Source organism: Pseudophryne corroboree, assembly GCF_028390025.1.
Source record: "Pseudophryne corroboree isolate aPseCor3 chromosome 7 unlocalized genomic scaffold, aPseCor3.hap2 SUPER_7_unloc_2, whole genome shotgun sequence".
Lineage (NCBI taxonomy): Eukaryota > Metazoa > Chordata > Amphibia > Anura > Myobatrachidae > Pseudophryne > Pseudophryne corroboree.
This window is the reverse complement of record NW_026967611.1, coordinates 1457292-1478205: the sequence shown is the minus strand read 5'-3', so window position 1 is coordinate 1478205 and position 20914 is coordinate 1457292. Positions and strand designations below refer to the sequence as shown.

Sequence of the window (20914 nt, the reverse complement as noted above, 5' to 3'; positions counted from 1 at the left end):
CACATCCCAGCATGCCCTGCCACAGTTTTGCTATTAAGGTATGCTAAAACTGAGGCAGGGCATGCTGGGATGTGTAGTTCCACAGCAGCTGGAGGGTCGCAGGTTGAAGACCCATGTTCTAGCATGCCTGTTCTATGATGCATGTTCCGTGATGTCACAATCAGCTTGGAATGGGGTATCTAGCAGGCATTTGCTGACAGCCACTTGAGGTAGACACACATCAGGAGATGCAGCATATCGGAGGTCTTCGATGCCTTTCCAGCAAATGCACACCACCTGCTGCTGGTTTGGACACAAAACAATGCCCACAATTGAAGTCCCAAAATGCCCAACTACAGGATTCATGTAAGTAGTGAATTTAGGAATGAATTTAGAAGTAGGAAATTAAGTTAGTTCACAAGTACATTCAAATTCAGATCTAAAGTCTAGGTAGGCCTCACGTCCTGGCAGCCCCCAGCATTTAAAAATGCCTTGATTAGAGGTAGGGAATTAAATGTAGATAAGAAGTAGACGCAAAATAAGACTCCACAGAGCAGTTATCAGGTGTCTTTATCAATTGTTGCATTTAAAAAATCAAGCAATTAGGGAACACAATGTTGCAACAATGTAACCCTATTTGCAAAATAGTACTAAATAAGTTTGTCGATGTAAGACATTTGCAAAGGCGCATTTAAAACACACTGGAAAATGCAACTGAATCTGTTTTTGGAGGCTAGAATAGGAAATGTGCATCGGTCCAACAAGTACTGAAAGCTCTTCTACCATCTTCCTTTTCTGAAAAGCCATTTAATATATGGTTCCCAGATAGGGGACATATCAGATATTGCCTTTCAAAAGCAGCAAATATCATACCACTTCTATTGCCATCAAAGATAAACATTGATTGTTTTCAGATATTGGATTGAAAAAGCAGTCTTTATTGACATAAAGAAGCAAAAAAACATACATAAACATTACACACATAAGTACTGTGTTGCAGCACAGCCAAAACACAATACAAATGCTGTCGGTATAGTACAGTTCAAGAACTACAGCACAGGCCAGCCTACACTATAAATCATGAACTGCACTATACATTTAAACTATACAATAATACAACAGTATGTGTGTGGAGTGCAAGAGTGTGAGGGAATCACAAGACCGAAGCTTTATTGTAACACAGTCACATATAAGGGGAGGGGCAATAAATAGAAAGGTATCCTTTACTATAGAATGTAGTCCAATCCGACCTCTGTGCTCTTCCACAACTGAAAAACGGATAGTGTTCCCAAGCCTTCCATCCTGGAATATTTTTGGTCTTTCGCCAATGAAGAAAACAATCCCTCCCTCCAGCAGACCCTTCAACCACGATACAAGATCACAGCCAAAAGGCCGAGAAGCAACTACACTTGAGCTTAACAAAAATGGCTAAAACTTAGTGGAGGAAAGTGCAGTGCACCAAAACATAAGCTGACACAATCATGGAGAATGTGCCAGCATATATGCTCTTCTATCTATATTTTGCAAACCTGCTCTTGTCCCCTCCAGCTGCTCTATGTAGATTTGACGTCTGGCAAGGTGCATAACCCACTGACAAGCAGGCACACTCCTGCATGAGTTTTCTCTCTCACTAGCTGGATGATACACAATCATTTGCATGTGCTCCACCTCCGACACACCACCCACCCAACCACCCAGTCACCAGAGCCACCCACAAACCAACTGGCTCCGTGATTTAATTTGCACAGTGTAGTCATCCAGGCAGCATGTCCTTCTCAATGGAAGGATCTCTGGTTCCATGGAATCTTCCACATTGGAATGCTGCGGAACAAAAAGGATTTAAATATTCAGCTTGCTAGCATTCAATGTACCTGCGGCTTGGCTCTAGCACATGGGTCTTCATCCTGTGGCCCTCCAGCTGCTGTGAAACTACTCATCCCAGCATGCCCTGCCACAGTTTTGCTATTAAGGTATGCTAAAACTGAGGCAGGGCATGCTGGGATGTGTAGTTCCACAGCAGCTGGAGGGTCGCAGGTTGAAGACCCATGTTCTAGCATGCCTGTTCTATGATGCATGTACCGTGATGTCACAATCAGCTTGGAATGGGGTGTCTAGCAGGCATTTGCTGACAGACACTTGAGGGAGACACACATCAGGAGATGCAGCATATCGGAGGTCTTCGATGCCTTTCCAGCAAATGCACACCACCTGCTGCTGGTCTGGACACAAAACAATGCCCACAATCGAAGTCCCAAAATGCCCAACTACAGGATTCATGTAAGTAGTGAATTTAGGAATGAATTTAGAAGTAGGAAATTAAGTTAGTTCACAAGTACATTCAAATTCAGATCTAAAGTCTAGGTAGGCCTCACGTCCTGGCAGCCCCCAGCACTTAAAAATGCCTTGATTAGAGGTAGAGAATTAAATGTAGATAACAAGTAGACACAAAATAAGACTCCACAGAGCAGTTATCAGGTGTCTTTATCAATTGTTGCATTTAAAAAATCAAGCAATTAGGGAACACAATGTTGCAACAATGTAACCCTATTTGCAAAATAGTACTAAATAAGTTTGTCGATGTAAGACATTTGCAAAGGCGCATCCAAAACACGCTGGAAAATGCAACTGAATCTGTTTTTGGAGGCTAGAATAGGAAATGAGCATCGGTCCTACAAGTACTGAAAGCTCTTCTCCCATCTCCCTTTTCTGAAAAGCCATTTAATATATGGTTCCCAGATAGGGGACATATCAGATATTGCCTTTCAAAAGCAGCAAATATCATACCACTTCTATTGCCATCAAAGATAAACATTGATTGTTTTCAGATATTGGATTGAAAAAGCAGTCTTTATTGACATAAAGAAGCAAAAAAACATACATAAACATTACACACATAAGTACCGTGTTGCAGCACAGCCAAAACACAATACAAATGCTGTCGGTATAGTACAGTTCAAGAACTACAGCACAGGCCAGCCTACACTATAAATCATGAACTGCACTATACATTTAAACAATACAATAATACAACAGTTAATAAGGCTATGGGTGTGGAGTGTAAGAGGGTGAGGGAATCACAAGCCCGAAGCTTTATTGAAAGACAGACACATATAAAGGGAGGATTAATAAATACAAAGATATCCTTTACTATAGAATGTAGTCCAATCCGGTCTTTCAACTCTTCCACAACTGAAAAACGGATAGTGTTCCCAAGCCTTCCATCCTGGAATATCTTCAGTCTCTCGCCAATGAAGAAAACAATCCCTCCAGCAGACCCTTCAACCACGATACAAGATCACAGCCAAAAGGGCGAGAAGCAACTACACTTGCGTTTAACCAAAATGGCTAAAACTTAGTGAAGGAAAGTGCAGTGCACCAAAACATAAGCTGACACAATCATGGAGAATGAGCCAGCATATATGCTCTTCTATCTATATTTTGCAAACCTGCTCTTGTCCCCTCCAGCTGCTCCATGTAGATTTGACGCCTGGCAAGGTGCATAACCCACTGACAAGCAGGCACACTCCTGCATGAGTTTTCACTCTCACTAGCTGGATGATACACATTCATTTGCATGTGCTCCACCTCCGACACACCGCCCACCCAACCACCCAGTCACCAGAGCCACCAACAAGCCAACTGGCTCCGTGATTTAATTTGCACAGTGCAGTCATCCAGGCAGCATGTCCTTCTCAATGGAATAATCTCTGGTTCCATGGAATCTTCCGCATTGGAATGCTGCGGAACAAAAAGGATTTAAACATTCAGCTTGCTAGCATTCAATGTACCTGCGGCTTGGCTCTAGCACATGGGTCTTCATCCTGTGGCCCTCCAGCTGCTGTGAAACTACACATCCCAGCATGCCCTGCCACAGTTTTGCTATTAAGGTATGCTAAAACTGAGGCAGGGCATGCTGGTATATGTAGTTCCACAGCAGCTGGAGGGTCGCAGGTTGAAGACCCATATTCTAGCATGCCTGTTCTATGATGCATGTTCCGTGATGTCACAATCAGCTTGGAATGGGGTGTCTAGCATGCATTTGCTGACAGCCACTTGAGGGAGACACACATCAGGAGATGCAGCATATCGGAGGTCTTCGATGCCTTTCCAGCAAATGCACACCACCAGCTGCTGGTCTGGACACAAAACAATGCCCACAATTGAAGGCTCAAAATGCCCAACTACAGGATTAATGTAAGTAGTGAATTTAGGAATGAATTTAGAAGTAGGAAATTAAGTTAGTTCACAAGTACATTCAAATTCAGATCTAAAGTCTAGGTAGGCCTCACGTCCTGGCAGCCCCCAGCATTTAAAAATGCCTTGATTAGAGGTAGGGAATTAAATGTAGATAAGAAGTAGACACAAAATAAGACTCCACAGAGCAATTATCAGGTGTCTTTATCAATTGTTGCATTTAAAAAAATCAAGCAATTAGGGAACACAATGTTGCGACAATGTAACCCTATTTGCAAAATAGTACTAAATAAGTTTGTCGATGTAAGACATTTGCAAAGGCGCAAACAAAACACGCTGGAAAATGCAACTGAATCTGTTTTTGGAGGTTAGAATAGATGCAGGATCAAGTAGCTCAATGGTTAGGGTATTTGATTAGAATTCAACAGGTTATAGGTTTGAATCCTGGGTATGATAGTTTGAGGTGTTATTTAATAAAGTATGTTTATATATTAGTCACACATGGCTTACTTGTACAAATGGCATGTCACCAGTTAGTGCTGACTGCTGATATGCCATTTGCACAAACACGCCATGTGTGACTGTATATGCATTTAAGGAGGGCACCCCGGCAATACCACAAACCATTGAGTGTCAAGTATACTAGATATATCTTCATATCTCATGTGTTTTCTCTGAGACCAATCTTGTTATGCCCCTTCCCCACAAGGCATGCGTCTTTTGTCCATATTGCAAAAATGGGGAGGGGGGGGGCATATAATTATCTGTCACAGGGCACCAAAAAGTCTAGTTATGGCTCTGGTATGCATTATGTAATCTGGCAGACCATATCTCCAACACTGGCTGGTTGGAATAGAAATCCGGTTATCTATGTGAGCAAATGACCATCAACGATTTACTCTTAAACACTAGAAAATGGACAAAAATGGTCCCCTAAACAAATTGGTTAAATTTTGGGTTTAACTAATTTGTGTAATGACCATTTTTGACCACTTTTCTAGTGTTTGGGAGCAAATGGTTAATTGACATTTGCTCCTATACATTACCAGATTTTCATTCCATCCATCCAGACTGGATAGATAGCCTGACAGATAATTGTGTAGTGTACGCCCAGGATAACTGTCAGTTGTGCTTTCTTTTATGACGGCACATAAATGGGTGGGCAGATCCAGAGCAAGCACTGCCCACTCATGCATAGTTGTCAACTGATGTGAAGTTCCAGGGGGCAATCTCAGTTATAAAGAAAAGTATCTGGAAATTGTCCCTAGTTTAAAAAAAAAATAAAAAAAATTGATCAACTCCATTTATTTAGTATGATATCCCAGGTGATAGGATGCCGGCAGTCAGAACAACATACTTTATTAAATAACACATCTCAAACTACCATACCCAGGATTCAAGCCTATAACCTGTTGAATTCTAATCAAACACCCTACCTATTGAGCTATTTGATCCTGCATAAAAATTGTGAACATTATATGAAGCTATTGGTACTTTGAAAAAAAAAGTATCAGCATTACAACGCAGCAGATCCATGCAGTTTGCAGCCACACACTACATGTATCTGCTCAGCCACAATGCTGATTATTTCTTCACAAAGTACAAGGTGAGCTCCAAACAGAATTCTCTAGCTTAGAATTATGCCAAACCTAGAAGTCGGGCCCCCCACCCTGGGATCCCCCAGAGGGAGGCCTGCACCGTCATGCGGCAGGCTTGTCCGTTTTGGAAGCAGGCTGATGGGCAGCCCAGGCTTGCTTCAGTCTGGGCTTGGCAGGTCTGGAAGCATGAGCTTGCTTTGGGTATGCCTGACCTTGGGTACGCTTTACCTTGAGGATGAAAGGGCCAAGGGAAAGTACTTTTAGCCTTCTGCGTGGTAGGAGTCATACTAGGTAGGCAAGCTGTTTTAGCAGTAGCCAGATCAGCTACAATCTTATTGAGGTCTTCTCCAAAGAGAGTGTCTCCCTTGAAAGGAAGCACCTCCAGGGTTTTCTTGGAATCCATATCCACCGACCAGGATCTCAACCAGCTGTATAAAGTATTACCTTGGAACTGGCTCTCCACTCCCCATTATCTGGTTATCATGGCTTCCTCCGCCAGTGTCCAGACTCGCTTGCTGAAGCTCGGCCACTTCTTCCTAGCAGCAGGCTCCTGGATCACTGGGCAGCAGAGGTGCTTTGGAGCCGGAAGGGGGCGGAGCAATCAGGCAGGCAGTTGCAGTGCTGCCCAGCTATCTGTGGTGTGAGAAGAAGCAGGGGCACCCCACCGCTGGCAGTGCTGCAGCTAGCGGTGGTGGCAGCGGCGAGGCTGCTGGGCTGGGTCTTGAAAAAGGTGGAAAGAAGGGTGTTACGGCATGGAATGTACAAACTGCGAGACCCTGCTGGTAGCGCCTTTGTCTATTTAGTAGGAAGGGCACGTAACAGCCGGAGGGCAATGGAGGAAGCCCCTTTAGGGCTGGAGCCCGGCGGCAACTGACTCCGTTGTCTCTGGCAGTTCCGCCCCTGGACTAGAGGAATGGTCAAGAACATGGCAACATTTAATGCCAAAAAATGCAAAATCATACACGTCTCAAAAATACAAAGGCTAACTATAATATTAAGGGCATTATAATGGCAAGAGGAAAGCTATCTAAGTATTACTATTTCAGGTGAGCAATGTAACAAAGCAATAGGAAAGGCAAGTCAGATGCTTGTTTGCATAGGTAAAGAACCAGTAGCAGAAAAAAGTAATACAGGTTGAGTATCCCATATCCAAATATTCCGAAATACGGAATATTCCGAAATACGGACTTTTTTGAGTGAGACTGAGATAGTGAAACCTTTGTTTTTTGATGGCTCAGTGTACACAAACTTTGTTTAATACTCAAAGTTATTAAAAATATTGTATTAAATGAACTTCAGACTGTGTGTATAAGGGGGGTAATTCCAAGTTGATCGCAGCAGGAAATTTTTTAGCAGTTGGGCAAAACCATGTGCACTGCAGGTGTGGCAGATATAACATTTGCAGAGAGAGTTAGATTTGGGTGGGTTATTTTATTTTATTTTATTTCTGTGCAGGGTAAATACTGGCTGCTTTATTTTTACACTGCAAATTAGATTGCAGATTGAACACTCCACACCCAAATCTAACTCTCTCTGCACATGTTATATCTGCCTCCCCTGCAGTGCACATGGTTTTGCCCAATTGCTAACAGAATTCCTGCTGCGATCAACTTGGAATTACCCCCAAGGTGTATATGACACATAAATGAATTCTGTGAATGTACACACACTTTGTTTAATGCACAAAGTTATAAAAAATATTGGCTAAAATGACCTTCAGGCTGTGTGTATATGGTATATATGATACATAAATGCATTCTGTGCTTAGATTTAGGTCCCATCACCATAATATCTCGTTATGGTATGCAATTATTCCAAAATACAGAAAAATCCGATATCCAAAATTCCTCTGGTCCCAAGCATTTTGGATAAGGGATACTCAACCTGTAATGCCACTGTATAGGTCCTTGGTACAGCCACATTTAGAATCCTGTGTTCAGTTCCAGAAGCCATATCTCAAGCGCCTTGAGTCCTGTTGGAGAAAGAGCACTATATAAATAAATAGTATCAAAATTTGTTTCACGGCACCCCTAGGCCAAAGTTTTTTTTATTGAGAAATTCAGAAAAAAATATAAAATTAAGTAAATTGTGTTTATAGCATGTCATCCTCAGGTTCAGTTATGTTGTGAGGGAATGGTTTTGCCAATTTAATAAAGTATAAATAATTTTAATTGGTCCTGGACCACCAAACTATGCTACCAGTGCAAGAACCCCAGTTTGGAAACTACTGCCATAAAATAAACCTTTTTTGTTTTTTTTAAACTACATGTAATACACCTTAGATCTCAGTTCCTAAAAGGTTTTAAACCCTTGCATACAGTAAACTACACATATTTAAAAATCCTACACCGGGCACAAGTGCTCACGGGCCAATTTCATGGCAGTCTCGGATAGGAGGGCATTGTGGATTCACCAAGGGAATGCTGATGCTGACTCCAAGAAGCCTCTTCAAGATCGCAGGAGCAGAGTCCTCTGCTTCTGCCAAATCCACTGCATGACGCTGGGGCTCTCTTGCAGGAGCCCACACCAGTGGGGGGCACCAGGGGCGGAACTACTGGCAGGGCAGGCAGTGCATTGCACTGGGGCCCCGCCGCACTCAAGGGCCCACAGCTGCCGGCATTACAATGAGTCACAATGACTCATTGTATCATGCCGCAGCCGCACACCAGCGCTCCCGTCGGGTCTGCGTCCTGCGACTCCCGCCGCCCGCCCGTCGTAACGAACAGATCAGGCCAGGGCACTACGGGCAGCAGCCGCAGCACCAGACACGCTGCCGCCTCTGTAACACACGAAGAGGGAGGAGGGTCGCTTGGAGATGAGAGGAGCAGCGGCACGGAGGGGGGGGAGGAGGAGGAGGGAGGTGAAGGAAGGAGCCGCAGCAGCGCTTTGTTACTGGTGGAGGCGCTGCTGCTGCTGCCCCTCTGCTTCACTATAGGCTGTCTTCCGAGAACAGCCTATAGTGAAGCAGAGGGGCAGCAGGGCCTCCACCAATAACACAGCGCTGCTGCGGCTCCCTCCTCTACCTCCCTCCTCCTCCTTCTCTACTGCCCGGGAATCGTCAAGCTGCACGAGGAGCCTGAGCCAGCGGAGAGGGTAAGTATAATTCTTCTTTCTTTCTTTCTTTCTTTCTTTCTTTCTTTCTTTCTTTCTTCTCTTTCTTTCTTGGGACTGCCTGCCGCTATGTGTAAAAAGGGGGAATCTGCCTGCCGCTATGTGTAAAAAGGGGGAATCTGCCTGCCGCTATGTGTAAAAAGGGGGAATCTGCCTGCCGCTATGTGTAAAAAGGGGGAATCTGCCTGCAGCTATGTGTAAAAGGGGGGAATCTGCCTGCAGCTATGTGTTAAAAGGGGGAATCTGCCTGCAGCTATGTGTAAAAAGGGGGACTGCCTGCCGCAATGTGTAAAAAGGGGGAATCTGCCTGCCGCTATGTGTAAAAAGGGGGAATCTGCCTGCAGCTATGTGTAAAAAGGGGGACTGCCTGCCGCAATGTGTAAAAAGGGGGAATCTGCCTGCCGCAATGTGTAAAAAGGGGGAAGCTGCTTGCCGCAATGTGTAAAAAGGGGGAATCTGCTTGCCGCAATGTGTAACAAGGGGGAATCTGCCTGCCGTAATGTGTAACAAGGGGGATGCTGTCTGCCGTAATGTGTAACAAGGGCACGCTGTCTGCCAAAATGTGTAACAAGGGCAAGCTGTCTGCTGTAATGTGTAACAAGGGCAAGCTGTCTGCTGTAATGTGTAAAAAGTGTACGATGTCTGCCATTATGTGTAACAAGGGCAGGCTGACTGCTGTTATGTGAAAAAAGTGTACGCTGTCTGCCGCTATGTTTAACAAGGGCAGGCTGTCTGCCGTTATGTGTAAAAAGTGTACGCTGTCTGCCGCTATGTTTAACAAGGGCAGGCTGTCTGCCGTTATGTGAAAAAAATGTACGCTGTCTGCCGCTATGTGTAACAAGGGCACGCTGTCTGCCGTTGTGTAAAAAAGGGGGATGCTGTCTGCCGTAATGTGTAAAAAGGGGACGCTGTCTGCTGTAATGTGTAAAAAGAGGACGCTGTCTGCTGTAATGTGTAAAAAGAGGAATCTGTCCACCGTAAGGTGTAAAAGGGTCTCTACCTGGTGTAGTGGTGCTACTGTGGGGCGTAATTTGAATAATGGAGACTACTGTGCACCGTTTTATGAATTGGTATTATTTTGTGGCCACACCCCTTAACCACGAAGCCACGCCACTATGTTTTTTTGCACGCGCCTACGGCGCGCACTGCCCCTGTTTTGCATGCAGGGGTGGGGCTCCAATGCCGTTTCTTGCACACACTGCTAAAATGTCTAGTTACGGCACTGTTGCTAGGTATCCACTTCCCTGAGCAGGCCCCCCTCACCAGATCCTCTCCAGGGGTGAGGGGGTGGACTTGGATGGGATGGGATGGGGGGGGGGCCAAGCCATTTTGTCGCACATGGGCCCACTGCTCGCTAGTTCCGCTACTGGGGGGCACGTCTAAAACTCTTCAGTCAGTTCTGGATTCATTCGGACCTCGACTCGTGGGTTTTACAAATAGTGTCCCAAGGGTACAAACTGGGGTTTCAAGAAGTTCCCCCTCACCGATTGTTCAAATCAGCCTTAGTCAGCAGGGAGAAGGTTTTTATTCAAGCCTCTTCGTGGTCCCGAAGCCGGACGGCTCAGTCAGACCAATCTTAAATCTGAAATCCCTTAATTTCTACCTAAAGAAATTAAATTTCAAGATGGAATCTCTCAGGGTAGTGATCTCCAGTCCGGGGGATAAAGGAGATTTCATGGTTTTGGTAGACATAAAGGATGCCTACTTACATGTTCCCATTTAGCCACTGCATCAAGCTACCTGAGGTTTGCAATTCATGATTGTCATTACCAATTTCAGACGTTGCCGTTTGGTCTGTCCACGGCTCCGAGGATTTTCACCAGGGTGATGGCGGAAATGATGGTTCTCCTTCGTAAGCAAGGAGTCACAATTATCCCGTACTTGGATGATCTCCTGATAAAGGCGAGATCCAGGTACCAGTTGGTGCAAAACATCTACTCTCCCTGACAGTTCTTTAACAACATGGTTGGCTCCTAAACTTGCCAAAATCGCAGTTGGTCCTAATGACGCGGTTGTTGTTTTTGGGAGTGATACTGGACACAGAAGAGGTTTTCTTCTAGTGGAATGGCTCTGGAGATCCAGAGTCTGGTCAAACAAATTCTGAAACCAGCAAGAGTGTTAATCCATCAATGCATTCGGTTGCTGGGGAAGATGGTTGCGGCCTACGAGGCCATTCAGTTTGGCAGGCTCCATGCCAGAGTGTTCCAGTGGGACCTGTTGGACAAGTGGTCCGGATCCCACCTACACATGCACCGGAGGATAATCCTGTCTTCCAAGACCAGAATCTCACTCCATTGGTGGCTGCACAGTTCTCACCACCTAGAGGGGCGATGGTTTGGGATCCAGGACGGGATCCTAGGGACCACGGATGCAACCCTCCGAGGCTGGGGAGCAGTCACACAGGGGGAAAACATCCAAGGAAGATGGTCAAGTCAGGAAAGTTGTCTCCACATAAATGTTCTGGAGTTAAGGGCCATTTAATAACTGCAGACACAGTACGCACTGGGACGGGTGCCCAGCATCCTCTACGGACTAAGAGAAAAGGATTTACCAGTAGGTATTAAAATCCTATTTTCTCTAAAGTCCTAGAGGATGCTGGGGACTCCGTAAGGACCATGGGGATAGACGGGCTCCGCAGGAGACATGGGCACTTTAAGAAAGACTTTAGTTCTGGGTGTGCACTGGCTCCTCCCTCTATGCCCCTCCTCCAGATCTCAGTTTGATACTGTGCCCAGTGGAGACTGGGTGCTTTTCAGGAGCTCTCCTGAGCTTTCTGACAGAAAGTATTTTGTTAGGTTTTTAATTTTCAGGGAGCACTGCTGGCAACAGACTCCCTCATCGAGGGACTGAGGGGAGAGAAGCAGCCCTACTCTCTGAGTTGCAAGGTCCTGCTTCTTAGGCTACTGGACACCATTAGCTCCAGAGGGATTGGTACGCAGGATCTCACCCTCGCCGTCCGTCCCAGAGCCGCGCCTCCGTCCCCCTCGCAGAGCCGGAAGATAGAAGCCGGGTGAGTATGAGAAGAAAAGAAGACTTCAGAGGCGGCAGAAAAACTTCATGATCTTCACTGAGGTAACGCACAGCACTGCAGCTGTGTGCCTTTGCTCCCATACACCTCACATACTCCGGTCACTGTAAGGGTGCAGGGCGCAGGGGGGGCGCCCTGGGCAGCAATATAAACCTCTTTCGCAAAAATATAACATATATACAGCTGGGCACTGTATATATGTATGAGCCCCCACCAATTTTACAGTTTAAGCGGGACAGAAGCCCGCCTCCGAGGGGGCGGGGCTTCTCCCTCAGCACTCACCAGCGCCATTTTTTCTCCACAGCACCGCTGAGAGGAAGCTCCCCGGACTCTACCCTGCTTATACCACGTTAGACAAGAGGGTTGAAAAGAGGGGGGGGGGCACATAATTCGCAAATTACATACAGCAGCACTACTGGGCAAACATTAAGTTACTGTTTTATTCCTGGGTTATATAGCGCTGGGGTGTGTGCTGGCATACTCCCTCTCTGTCTCTCCAAAGGGCCTTGTGGGAAAACTGTCTTCAGAAAAAGCATTCCCTGTGTGTGTGGTGTGCCGGTACACGTGTGTCGACATGTCTGAGGAAGAAGGCTATATTATAGAGGAGCGGGAGCAAATGAATGTGGTGTCTCCGTCGACAGCTGATTGGATGGATATGTGGAATGTTTTAAATGCTAGTGTAAACTCATTGCACAAAAGATTAGACAAGGCAGAAGCTTTGGGACAGTCAGGGTCTCAACCCATGCCTGATCCTATGTTGCAGGGACTGTCAGGGTCTCATAAGCGCCCACTATACCAGTTTGTTGACACAGATACCGACACGGATTCTGACTCCAGTGTCGATTACGATGATGCAAAGTTACAGCCAAAATTGGCAAAATCCATTCGATTTATGATTATGGCAATAAAAGATGTTTTGCACATCACAGAGTAACCCCCTGTCGCTGACAAGAGGGTACATATGTACAAGGGAAAGAAGCCTGAGGTAACCTTTCCCCCCTCACACGAGCTGAACGAGTTATGTGAAAAAGCTTGGAAATCTCCAGATAAAAGACTGCAGATTTCCAAAAGGATTCTTATGGCGTATCCTTTCCCATCAACGGATAGGTTACGATGGGAATCCTCCCGTGGATAACACGCTTATCCAAGAAGGTAGCCCTCCCGTCCCAGGATACGGCTACCCTCAAAGAGTGTGCTGACCGCAAACAGGAGATTACCCTAATGTGAAAACAAGGTGATATCTAATTAGCACACAGGTAAGGAATTAAGAAAATCTTTATTTAAGGGTGAAGATGTTTCTCACAAAATCGTTGCCCCAATGCATCATTGAAATTCAAGCTGGAAAGATGATTTTAATATATCACTTGTACATTTTGTATTGCTCTTCTGGTGACAATGTAGTTTGTTTTTGTCAATTACCATTTTAATAATAGGGTAAAGAAAATTAAGTGGATTTTTTAAAGAAAACAATACTGTCAATATACTATTAAAACAAATTAAAATGGTAAAAGTTATTGTACTTTAAGTAAAAATAAAAGAGCTAAAATATCAATCCCAGTTTTGGATTACTTTAATTAACAAAAAAAAAATGCATATAGCAGAGGATAGTTTCAATCTGCCTACCGCTGGGTTATGGGCCCAGCATGCTTCCATTGCTGTACTCTGCTGCACATGTAAGTGCAAGAGATCCTGAAGCACTCACTCATCATGGGAAAGTACCAATGTGTTTCTTCGTTGGTTGATGGAAGAAACATCTTACAAAAACTCTCCAGATTATTGACTTTTTAAAGTTTTTCTAGGAAACGTTTTAGATGAATGCTTATTAGCCTTTGTCAGTATGGACTTTCGCAAAGTGTCTCTGTGGCGCAATCAGTTAGTGTGCACGGCTATTAACCAAAAGGTTGGTGATTCAATCCCACCCAGGGACGTAATTGACCTTGTTATCAGATTTTGGTGATCTTTAAGTAGACAAGTCAAAATTTCAAACCCCCTGTTCTGGTGTAGGGTACCTGGCCTTCTCTGATGTAATCAGAGTTAGATTTGATTCAATGATTTTATAAAAACAGCTAGGAAGCACAATTTAGCAAGTGGGTTGCAGAGAAAAAGAAATATGCTGGCAAAAAAAATCCAATTGAGTGATTAAACAGCTCTTAATTTTCTGGCTTTATTTTTATGCTAACAAATTTGTTCTCTGAAAAGTGTCCACAAAGCCAAGTCTCTGATTAACACCTTTGTAAGGATGGTTTTTAACCTATTACTAAATTAAACTTGCTTCATTGGAAAGGCAGCAAGATGCATCCTCATTTCATTGTCTACTGAAATAATACAGGTTGACACCAGGAAACATTAACGCCACTGCATCCTTGCTGCTTTCTCATGTGGAAGTCTGTTTAATGTGAAAACAAGGTGATATCTAATTAGCACACAGGTAAGGAATTAAGAAAATCTTTATTTAAGGGTGAAAATGTTTCTCACAAAATCGTTGCCCCAATGCATCATTGAAATTCAAGCTGGAAAGATGATTTTAATATATCACTTGTACATTTTGTATTGCTCTTCTGGTGACAATGAAGTTTGTTTTTGTCAATTACCATTTTAATAATAGGGTAAAGAAAATTAAGTGGATTTTTAAAAGAAAACAATACTTTCAATATACTATTAAAACAAATTAAAATGGTAAAAGTTATTGTACTTTAATGAAAAATAAAAGAGTAAAAATATCAATCCCAGTTTTGGATTACTTTAATTAACAAAAAAAATGCATATAGCAGAGGATATTTTTAATCTGCCTACCTCTGGGTTATGGGCCCAGCATGCTTCCATTGCAGTACTCTGCTGCACATGTAAGTGCAAGAGATCCTGAAGCACTCACTCATCATGGGAAAGTACCAATGTGTTTCTTCGTTGGTGGATGGAAGAAACATCTTACAAAAACTCTCCAGATTATTGACTTTTTAAAGTTTTTCTAGGAAACGTTTTAGATGAATGCTTATTAGCCTTTGTCAGTATGTACTTTTGCAAAGTGTCTCTGTGGCGCAATCAGTTAGTGTGTACAGCTATAAACCAAAAGGTTGGTGGTTCAATCCCACCCAGGGACGTAATTGACATTGTTATCAGATTTTGGTGATCTTTAAGTAGACAAGTCAAAATTTCAAACCTCCTCTTATGGTGTAGGGTACCTGGCCTTCTCTGATGTAATCAGAGTTAGATTTGATTCAGTGATTTTATAAAAACAGCTAGGAAGCACAATTTAGCAGTGGGTTGCAGAGAAAAAGAAATATGCTGGCAAAAAAATCCAATTGAGTGATTAAACTGCTCTTAATTTTCTGGCTTTATTTTTATGCTAACAAATTTGTTCTCTGAAAAGTGTCCACAAAGCCAAGTCTCTGATTAACACCTTTGTAGGGATGGTTTTTCACCTATTACTAAATTAAATTTGCTTCATTGGAAAGGCAGCAAGATGCATCCTCATTTCAATGTCTACTGAAAAAATACGGGTTGACACCAGGAAACATTAACGCCACTGCATCCTTGCTGCTTTCTCATGTGGAAGTCTGTTTAATGTGAAAACAAGGTGATATCTAATTAGCACACAGGTAAGGAATTAAGAAATTCTTTATTTAAGGGTGAAGATGTTTCTCACAAAATCGTTGCCCCAATGCATCATTGAAATTCAAGCTGGAAAGATGATTTTAATATATCACTTGTACATTTTGTATTGCTCTTCTGGTGACAATGTAGTTTGTTTTTGTCAAATTACCCTTTTAATAATAGGGTAAAGAAAATTAAGTGGATTTTTTAAAGAAAACAATACTTTCAATATACTATTAAAACAAATTAAAATGGTAAAAGTTATTGTACTTTAAGTAAAAATAAAAGAGCAAAAATATCAATCCCAGTTTTGATTACTTAAGTTAACAAAAAAAAATGCATATAGCAAAGGATAGTTTCAATCTGCCTACCTCTGGGTTATGGGCCCAGCATGCTTCCATTGCAGTACTCTGCTGCACATGTAAGTGCAAGAGATCCTGAAGCACTCACTCATCATGGGAAAGTACCAATGTGTTTCTTCGTTGGTTGATGGAAGAAACATCTTACAAAAACTCTCCAGATTATTGACTTTTTAAAGTTTTTCTAGGAAACGTTCTAGATGTATGCTTATTAGCCTTTGTCAGTATGTACTTTTTACAAAGTGTCTCTGTGGCGCAATCGGTTAGTGTGTCTGGCTACTAACCAAAAGGTTGGTGGTTCAATCCCACCCAGTGACGTAATTGAACTTGTTATTAGATTTTGGTGATCTTTAAGTAGACAAGTCAAAATTTCAAACCCCCTCTTATGGTGTAGGGTACCTGGCCTTCTCAAATGTAATCAGAGTTAGATTTGATTCAGTGATTTTATAAAAACAGCTAGGAAGCACAATTTAGCAGTGGGTTGCAGAGAAAAAGAAATATGCTGGCAAAAAAATCCAATTGAGTGATTAAACAGCTCTTAATTTTCTGGCTTTATTTTTAAGCTAACAAATTTGTTCTCTGAAAAGTGTCCACAAAGCCAAGTCTCTGATTAACACCTTTGTAGGGATGGTTTTTCACCTATTACTAAATTAAATTTGCTTCATTGGAAAGGCAGCAAGATGCATCCTCATTTCAATGTCTACTGAAAAAATACGGGTTGACACCAGGAAACAAAGCCACTGCATCCTTGCTGCTTTCTCATGTGGAAGTCTGTTTAATGTGAAAACAAGGTGATATCTAATTAGCACACAGGTAAGGAATTAAGAAAATCTTTATTTAAGGGTGAAGATGTTTCTCACAAAATCGTTGCCCCAATGCATCATTGAAAATCAAGCTGGAAAAATGATTTTAATATATCACGTGTACATTTTGTATTGCTCTTCTGGTGACAATGTAGTTTGTTTTTGTCAATTACCCTTTTAATAATAGGGTAAAGAAAATTTAGTGGATTTAAACAAATTAAAATGGTAAAAGTTATTGTACTTCAAGTAAAAATAAAAGAGCAAAAATATCAATCCCAGTTTTGATTACTTAAATTAACAAAAAAAATGCATATAGCAAAGGATAGTTTCAATCTGCCTACCTCTGGGTTATGGGCCCAGCATGCTTCCATTGCAGTACTCTGCTGCACATGTAAGTGCAAGAGATCCTGAAGCACTTACTCATCATGGGAAAGTACCAATGTGTTTCTTCGTTGGTTGATGGAAGAAACATTTTACAAAAACTCTCCAGATTATTGACTTTTTAAAGTTTTTCTAGGAAACGTTCTAGATGTATGCTTATTAGCCTTTGTCAGTATGTACTTTTTGTGAAGTGTCTCTGTGGCGCAATCGGTTAGTGTGTCCGGCTACTAACCAAAAGGGACGTAATTGACCTTGTTATCAGATTTTGGTGATCTTTAAGTAGACAAGTCAAAATTTCAAACCCCCTGTTATGGTGTAGGGTACCTGGCCTTTTCTGATGTAATCAGAGTTAGATTTGATTCAGTGATTTAATAAAAACAGATAGGAAGCACAATTTAGCAGTGGGTTGCAGAGAAAAAGAAATATGCTGGCAAAAAAATCCAATTGAGTGATTAAACAGCTCTTCATTTTCTGGCTTTATTTTTATGCTAACAAATTTGTTCTCTGAAAAGTGTCCACAAAGCCAAGTCTCTGATTAACACCTTTGTAAGGATGGTTTTTCACCTATTACTAAATTAAACTTGCTTCATTGGAAAGGCAGCAAGATGCATCCTCATTTCAATGTCTACTGAAATAATACAGGTTGACACCAGGAAACATTAACGCCACTGCATCCTTGCTGCTTTCTCATGTGGAAGTCTGTTTAATGTGAAAACAAGGTGATATCTAATTAGCACACAGGTAAGGAATTAAGAAAATCTTTATTTAAGGGTGAAAATGTTACTCACAAAATCGTTGCCCCAATGCATCATTGAAATTCAAGCTGGAAAGATGACTTTAATATATCACTTGTACATTTTGTATTGCTCTTCTGGTGACAATGTAGTTTGTTTTTGTCAATTACCCTTTTAATAATAAGGTAAAGAAAATTAAGTGGATTTTTTAAAGAAAACTATACTGTCAATATACTATTAAAACAAATTAAAATGGTAAAAGTTATTGTACTTTAAGTAAAATATAAGAGCCAAAATATCAATCCCAGTTTTGGATTACTTTAATTAACAAAAAAAAATGCATATAGCAGAGGATAGTTTCAATCTTCCTACCGCTGGGTTATGGGCCCAGCATGCTTTCATTGCTGTACTCTGCTGCACATGTAAGTGCAAGAGATCCTGAAGCACTCACTCATCATGGGAAAGTACCAATGTGTTTCTTCGTTGGTTGATGGAAGAAACATCTTACAAAAACTCTCCAGATTATTGACTTTTTAAAGTTTTTCTAGGAAACGTTTTAGATGAATGCTTATTAGCCTTTGTCAGTATGGTCTTTTGCAAAGTGTCTCTGTGGCGCAATCAGTTAGTGTGCACGGCTATTAACCAAAAGGTTGGTGGTTCAATCCCACCCAGGGACGTAATTGACCTTGTTATCAGATTTTGGTGATCTTTAAGTAGACAAGTCAAAATTTCAAATCCCCTCTTATGGTGTAGGGTACCTGGCCTTCTCTGATGTAATCAGAGTTAGATTTGATTCAGTGATTTTATAAAAACAGCTAGGAAACACAATTTAGCAGTGGGTTGCAGAGAAAAAGAAATATGCTGGCAAAAAAATCCAATTGAGTGATTAAACAGCTCTTCATTTTCTTGCTTTATTTTTATGCTAACAAATTTGTTCCCTGAAAAGTGTCCACAAAGCCAAGTCTCTGATGAACACCTTTGTAAGGATGGTTTTTCACCTATTACTAAATTAAACTTGCTTCATTGGAAAGGCAGCAAGATGCATCCTCATTTCAATGTCTACTGAAATAATACAGGTTGACACCAGGAAACATTAACGCCACTGCATCCTTGCTGCTTTCTCATGTGAAAGTCTGTTTGATGTGAAAACAAGGTGATATCTAATTAGCACACAGGTAAGGAATTAAGAAAATCTTTATTTAAGGGTGAAGATGTTTCTCACAAAATCGTTGCCCCAATGCATCATTGAAATTCAAGCTGGAAAGAAGATTTTAATATATCACTTGTACATTTTGTATTGCTCTTCTGGTGACAATGTATTTTGTTTTTGTCAATTACCATTTTAATAATAGGGTAAAGAAAATTAAGTGGATTTTTGAAAGAAAACAATACTGTCAATATACTCTTAAAACAAATTAAAATGGTAAAAGTTATTGTACTTTAAGTAAACATAAAATAGCTAACATATGAATCCCAGTTTTGGATTACTTTAATTAACAAAAAAAATGCATATAGCAGGGGATAGTTTCAATCTGCCTACCTCTGGGTAATGGGCCCAGCATGCTTCCTTTGCAGTACTCTGCTGCACATGTAAGTGCAAGAGATCCTGAAGCACTTACTCATCATGTGAAAGTACCAATGTGTTTCTTCGTTGGTTGATTTAAGAAAATTCTTACAAAAACTCTCCAGATTATTGACTTTTTAAAGTTTTTCTAGGAAACGTTCTAGAATAATGCTTATTAGCCTTTGTCAGTATGTACTTTTTGCAAAGTGTCTCTGTGGCGCAATCGGTTAGTGTGTCTGGCTACTAACCAAAAGGTTGGTGGTTCAATCCCACCCAGGGACATAATTGACCTTGTGATCAGGTTTTGGTGATATTTAAGTAGACAAGTCAAAATTTCAAACCCCCTCTTATGGTGTAGGGTACCTGGCCTTCTCTGATGTAATCAGAGTTAGATTTGATTCAGTGATTTTATAAAAAACAGCTAGGAAGCACAATTTAGCAATGGGTTGCAGAGAAAAAAAATATGCTGGCAGAAAAATCCAATTGAGTGATTAAACAGCTCTTCATTTTCTGCCTTTATTTTTATGCTAACAAATTTGTTCTCTAAAAAGTGTCCACAAAGCCAAGTCTCTGATTAACACCTTTGTAGGGATGGTTTTTCACCTATAACTAAATTAAACTTGCTTCAGTGGAAAGGCAGCAAGATGCATCCTCATTTCAATGTCTACTGAAATAATACAGGTTGACACCAGGAAACATTAACGCCACGGCATCCTTGCTGCTTTCTCATGTAGAAGTCTGTTTAATGTGAAAACAAGGTGATATCTAATTAGCACACAGGTAAGGAATTAAGAAAATCTTTATTTAAGGGTGAAGATGTTTCTCACAAAATCGTTGCCCCAATGCATCATTGAAATTCAAGCTGGAAAGATGATTTTAATATATCACTTGTACATATTGTATTGCTCTTCTGGTGACAATGTAGTTTGTTTTTGTCAATTACCCTTTTAATAATAGGGTAAAGAAAATTAAGTGGATTTTTTAAAGAAAACTATACTGTCAATATACTATTAAAACAAATTAAAATGGTAAAAGTTATTGTACTTTAAGTAAAAATAAAAGAGCAAAAATATCAATCCCAGTTTTGATTACTTAAATTAACAAAAAAAAATGCATATAGCAAAGGATAGTTTCAATCTGCCTACCTCTGGGTTATGGGCCCAGCATGCTTCCATTGCAGTACTCTGCTGCACATGTAAGTGCAAGAGATCCTGAAGCACTCACTCGTCATGGGAAAGTACCAATGTGTTTCTTCGTTGGTTAATGGAAGAAACATCTTACAAAAACTCTCCAGATTATTGACTTTTTAAAGTTTTTCTAGGAAACGTTTTAGATGTATGCTTATTAGCCTTTGTCAGTATGTACTTTTTGCAAAGTGTCTCTGTGGCGCAATCGGTTAGTGTGTCCAGCTACTAACCAAAAGGTTGGTGGTTCAATCCCACCCAGGGCTATAATTGACCTTGTTATCAGATTTTGGTGATCTTTAAGTAGACAAGTCAAAATTTCAAACCCCCTGTTATGGTGTAGGGTACCTGGCCTTCTCTGATGTAATCAGAGTTAGATTTGATTCAT

At 41.5% G+C, this 20914-nt stretch overlaps 2 non-coding genes across 2 annotated transcripts; both read left to right on the top strand.

Moving 5' to 3' along the window:
• The first annotated feature begins 16104 nt into the window (after nucleotides 1-16104).
• On the top strand, nucleotides 16105-16178 carry TRNAS-ACU (transfer RNA serine (anticodon ACU)). The gene has a single exon. It is a non-coding gene; the product is annotated as a tRNA-Ser (tRNA).
• A 3372-nt stretch (nucleotides 16179-19550) lies between these two features.
• On the top strand, nucleotides 19551-19624 carry TRNAS-ACU (transfer RNA serine (anticodon ACU)). The gene has a single exon. It is a non-coding gene; the product is annotated as a tRNA-Ser (tRNA).
• The last annotated feature ends 1290 nt before the right edge of the window (nucleotides 19625-20914 follow it).